A 6,000-nucleotide genomic window follows, 5' to 3' on the forward strand; every position below is an offset into this window, starting at 1 on the left:
CAGTCCATGATGGGGTGGTTTGAGTAGGGTTATCCTACGTCCGGGTTTTCCCCGACATAGCCTGGTTTTGGGTCCTCCAATCTCCATCCGGGCGGATTTTTAAAATACAAACAAATGTCCATGATTTTTCCTTGCTCGTCCTTTTTCTTTGCCTTCAGAGCTGGGTGGCCAGAAAGTGGCGGCTGGTGGCTGGGTGCCCAGCTCTGAAGGCAGGTCTGCCACTCTGTAGCAGGGCAGAAGTAAAGGTGGCATGGTATGGTATTGCCATAGAAACTGTACCCCCACACACACACCCTCTTCAGCTCCTCCTCCCCCCGGCAGTGTCCTCTATTTGGGAATTTGAAATATGATAACTCTAAATCTGCAGAGTCAACATTTCTCTGCTAACGTTTTGCTGATGTCTGCATGTGGGGTCTCTGTGGGCAGATGCAGCCTAGCACCTTGGAGGAAGGGGGTCATTGGATCAGACCCTCCTCCAGCCACTCTTTCTACTTACGCCATTGCTTTCAAACATGAGGGTTCCCACCAGCTGCACATCAGGCCAGGCAATTTGCACCTGTCTGAGCCAGCAGGAGATGGTGTGACATTGGATGGGTCTGGTTCCAAGGAGGTGGTGCAGCTGTGTTACGCAGTTAGGGGGTTCTGACCCTCTCGTTGCCATTACACTGTGTCGGCAGCGTGGAACTCTCCCCATATTAACAGCCGTGGTGCGAGCATGCACATGCCTCTGGCCATGTCATCTCACATGCGGCCAAACCCCTCACTGTGGATCGTACCAGTACTGTCAATTGTACCAGGAATTTGGAAAAGACACTTGTGTTGTCCTTCTCTGCTCCTTTCAGGCTCTCTCTACCTTGTCCACTCATCTCTGCTCCTCCCAGGCCACATCCTGCTCTGCCAACATTTCTGCAGCCACCCCAGTCTCTTGGGGAATTGCCCCGTGCCTTCTTGCTCCCAGCCCATGGAAGTGATCAGGTCACTCCCCTCCTTGACAGGTTTCAGAGTAACAGCCGTGTTAGTCTGTATTCGCAAAAAGAAAAGGAGTACTTGTGGCACCTTAGAGACTAACCAATTTATTAGAGCATAAGCTTTCGTGAGCTACAGCTCCGCCTGCTGTCCCCTCAAATGTAAACTATTTGTCACCTCCTTCCAGGCTATCCATAGCTCTGCCCCTCCCGTTATCCTCTCTGGTTGTCCCTCACTCCATCCACAGTGCTGATCTTGTATGCAGTGTAGCTGTAGCTGTGTTGGTCCCAGGATACTAGAGAACTATTGCACGTTATTATTGCCTATTATCTCTATTCCTGATCATGTCACTTTCTCAAACAACCATCATCTCCTTGCCTGGCCTCGCCTTCCTGGGCTCACCTGCCAAGCCCCCACGCTGGCAATGTTTAAGCCAGACTCCCTTCTGCAGTGCTTGCTGCCTACCAGGAATCTCACTGATATGTATAAAAAAAATTACCTCTTTGTTGTTCTGTTTTCCTGACCTCCATCTCCCTATCTGTCGTTAAGCTGAGGCAATGGTCACCTGTTCCTGTCTGGAAAGCACCTGGCACTTTGTGGGAGCCACCGCAACCAAAATGTAATCCTGTGGGGAAGGAGCATTTCACACCCACCGATGTACGTCACTGCACGGGGGCAGGCCAACGATGAATCATCTGGCTCAATGGGTGCAGGACTGGGCCTTTCCTACAGACACAGAGCCAGTATCCCTGGTATCGCTCCACTGAAGCCAGTGGAATTACACAGTGATGAACAGGCACTGCACAGTTAAGTGAAACCTCATTTGAACTGGTTTAACTTTTTGCCACAGCCCCAGGGCAGACACAAGACACCAGCCAGGCCTTTAGCTGCAATGGGTGCAGTATGGAAAGCTACAGCTCCTAAGCAAATAGACAGAACCTTCCTGACTCCCTTGAGGAGCCTTCCTCAGCAAACACTTGTCACCTCTGGCCCAGAGGCAGGGGAATCTCACTGTGGCAATGACAGCTGCTAGTGCAAATAGGCCAGGCCGGTGGAGCATGAACCTTGGAACATTTCGTGCAAATAATCATAATAATTTTTTTTAAATAGATTCTGTGCTGTGGATTCCCTTTTTTAATGCATTTAGCAAAAAAGGCTTAAGGTCCCCAGTGAGTAAGGGACAAACAGGAAGGCTCTAAAAGGATGAGAGCAGGCATACGTTATTATTGTTTATGATTTGCATTGGTCTGGGACCCCATTGTGCTAGGTGCTGTGCACACCCAGGACACACAGAAAGCTGAGCCCCCAGCTGGACACAGACAAATGGGGGAGACACAAGGAAAGCAGGAGACAGCGTGGTGGGCTATGGCCTGAGCAAACTAGCAGTCCAGCTGTTAAAAGTAACTGTTTAATGGTTAAGATGGAGGGCCTTGCACAGCTCCTCCCTGCAAGGAGCTCAGAACAGCTTACCAAACAAGCATGCTTTTATTGGGAAACTGAGGCACAGATGAATTAAGTGACTTGCTAAAGATCAGTTTGGGAGTCAGTGGCAGGAAGAGAACCCAGGAGTTCTGGATTTCAGTCTGCCGCTTTACCCCTCAGTTCCACCTTCCCCTATCTGTCAAGCCCTGGCAACAGGTGATGCCATCACTGACCCCTAGAGCTGAGCAGGGCGGGTAGGAACATTATACCTTGGTGGTGTTGCTATCAGCAGCTGTGGCACGGGAACCTACAATCCCTAACTCTATATGGGCCCCAAATCTGCTTGCACTGACTTCCCACAGCCAGGGCTCCCACTGGCTGGGTGCAGTATTGTGCCTGTGATGGGGTTCCCGGGGTGCAACCTGGGACTGTGGGACCACTGTACTATCTTGGGCTGTCTCTCACAATGCTTTGCTAGTGACAAGCAGCAAACCCCTCCAGGCCCTGTTATCACTTAGCACAACAGCATGTGGAGCCCCTCACCCAGCTAGGTTGTGTGAATGCTCCCAGAGCCACTCACGAATCACACTGGGAAAGGCAGCAGCCAGATTCCCCCAGCTCCCAGAACTGTACCTCAGGAATATACCATCTTGCACTGCTCAAGATGAGCAGTGCAAATGTATTAATTGGTTCATCTCTTCATCAATGGAAAGTGGATATACACCAACTTTTGCAAATCTGAGCAGATTTACCACATGCTCTGTACAAACTCACTGGTAAAGCAAAACAGTAAAAAAAATGTATTGACTACAAAAGATAGATTTTAAGAGATTATAAGTCACAGGCAAAAAGTCAGGGTAGTTACCAAAAGAAAATAAAAAATAGGCATGCAGTTTCAACTCTCAACCCTATTAGACTGGGCAACATCTATTAAGCAGTTTTTCTCACCCCACTGGATATTGCAATCCTTAATATACAGGTTTTTCCCTTAAACCTGGGCCTGTCTCCTCTGTTGGAGTCTTCAGTCTTCTTCTGAGTGTCTTTGTTGCTTGCAGCATAGATTGGGGAAGGAGAAAGGTGAAGCATGGGCCCCCTGTGTTCTGTTTTATACCCTCAGTCCATGTGCTTGGAGAATACAAGTCCAGGCATGTCTGGTGGGCATTGCTGAGTCCCCAGCAAGGTTGAGCAATTCCCCTGGAGTGGCGTTATGCAGGTAAGTCATTGAATTGTAGCTCCCTTGCTGGACAATGACTGGTGATGTCTGCTGTTCAGATTACCTCCCTTTTCATTGTCTCTGGAGAGCTAGTATCTGGGTGGCTCCCAAACCCACAGAATATTTTAATGACAACCATACAACCCAATTCTCATAACTTCATACGCATTAATGATATACATATTTAGATAGAAAAATGACTTTCAGCAGATCATAACCTTCCCCTGATAGCTCACATGGCCTGCTTTATATGCAATATCACAATTATATATAAATGAGGAATATGGGGGTTACAAGATGCTCCCCCAAGGTATAGTATGTCACAGTGCCCTTAGTGAGGAAAATCAGCAGAGATGTTTTTAACTCTATGTCGTGTTAGGGCCTGCCTCTGGGGGAGCAGAGTGCCTCCTGGGAGATACCAAATGTGTTCAGCTTCCATTACAGCGCAGAGCGGGGCGTGGCCTGGAGGAGCAGAGATGTAGAATACACAGGATCAGGGCCACAGACTAACTCTTTGCTGTTCCACTCTCACTTTGCCAGCTCTGTTATATCATCGATTTGGTCTGACGTCTCCTTGGTGCATTTCTGGTGGGGAAGGTTTGTAATCCCCAGCAGTCTCCGGCCTGTTTCTGGCCTTCTTCTTGGTGTCTGGCTCAAGAGAACACACTGAGCTCTCACTGAGCCATGTTCCTAATGTGATGGTATTTCATATGCCCAGGTGCCAACTTCTCATTCTTCTTTATTGATCCCTTTGCATTATGGACTAGCCTGGGACCTCCAAAGGCTACCCTGGACAAAGCTGCCCTCCCCCCGGCCGTCCACCGCCCCAATGGGGATTGAGTGCTGGGTGTGATGTGGTAAGCGGCTACCTTCTGTACTTTGCAACAGTTGGCAATGTACCATCTAAACACACACAGAGCAATGGGTACTGTCTATTTTAGCCATCAGCATGGGGCTGTTTCTTCCCCACTCTTGTGGTGTGTTGGGGAGGCACCCCCGGGTGTCCGGGCATCAAATTAAACCAACAATTCCTAACAAGATGGATGAAAACTCACCACCTCCCTCCCCAAAAAACAAATGGAGTCAGCCCGCTTGCACCTTCTCCCTGCCGCGACGGCCTGGTGGAGCAAGCTTTGTAGGGAGTTTTGTCCAACCCCACCCTGCCTCCAGCCCCTACCCAGATGCTCCAGTTTTTCCGTAGCTATGTACTTACCTGGCCTCTTTGCTGTAGGGTCTGAGCACCTCACACTCATTAGTGGATTTTAGCCGGGCAACACCTGTGAGGGTGATAAGGCAGTGAGGCACAGATAGACCAACACTCAGATCCTTAGAATTATTTCGGCATTTGATTCCCATTGATTTTAATGCCTAGATACCTTTGAGGCTCTGGGCCAAGGAGACTTGCCCCAAGTCATCCAGCTTGTCTATGGGCATGTCCAGGGCCGGATTAACCTTTTGTGGGCCTGGTGCCAAACATATTTGTGGGCCCCCATGGGGGCAAAGGAGTATGGTGTGGGGAGGTCAGTCCTCAAAGTACAGGGCCAGCCAGGGGCAATGGGGCATAGCATGGTGGGGCTGGCCCCACTCCACCCAGCCCAGTGCAAGGGCACTGTATACAAACTGGCAGTTGCCAGACACACACTGGCCTGCCCAGCTCTGTGCTGCCAGTATGCCCCTTCCCGTTGGGGGTGGGCCCATGCCGTGCCACACAGCCCCGACTTCCTATGCCCAGCGGCCCCCGGAACTGCTATGCCCAGCAGCCCCCCACACAGACCTCCACCACAAATGCACAGTGGCCTGCACACCACCACCCCTGCCCAGCACACCCCCATACACAGCCACACCACTACTGCCCTTGCACTTCCCCACAGCCCACCACCACCCCACTCAGACCCCCCACTGCCCAGCATCCCAATACACAGACCTCCCCCACCGAACCCAAAGAGACCCCGCACTGGCTAGCAGCCCCACACACACCTCCAGAGACCCACTGCCTCACACCCTGCTCCCTGGCCACACTCACCGGGCCTGCTGGAACGGGACGGTGTCTGCCAGGCTGAGCTGGCAGTGCAGCCGGGGCCGGTCCAGTGCTAGGGCGGGGAATCACTCCGGCCTCTCGGGAGTGGCACGATTAGCCAGATCAGGGTCTGCCCTGGCCCTGGCTGGACTCCCTCAGGACCCACTTGCCTGGAGATAGGGTGACCATACGTCCACGTTTGGCCAGGACAGTTCCCTTTTTAAGCTCTGTCCCAGCCATCCTGACTTTTTGACAAAAACGGCCATTTATCCCGTTTGCTCTTGCCAGCTGATCAGTTGGCAAGAGCAAATGAACAAATGCCCAGTTTACCAAAAAAGTCCGGTGCGCACCCCTAGCGGGGCATGGAGGAATGTGCAGGGGT

Source organism: Lepidochelys kempii, chromosome 10, assembly GCF_965140285.1.
Source record: "Lepidochelys kempii isolate rLepKem1 chromosome 10, rLepKem1.hap1, whole genome shotgun sequence".
Taxonomy (NCBI): domain Eukaryota; kingdom Metazoa; phylum Chordata; order Testudines; family Cheloniidae; genus Lepidochelys; species Lepidochelys kempii.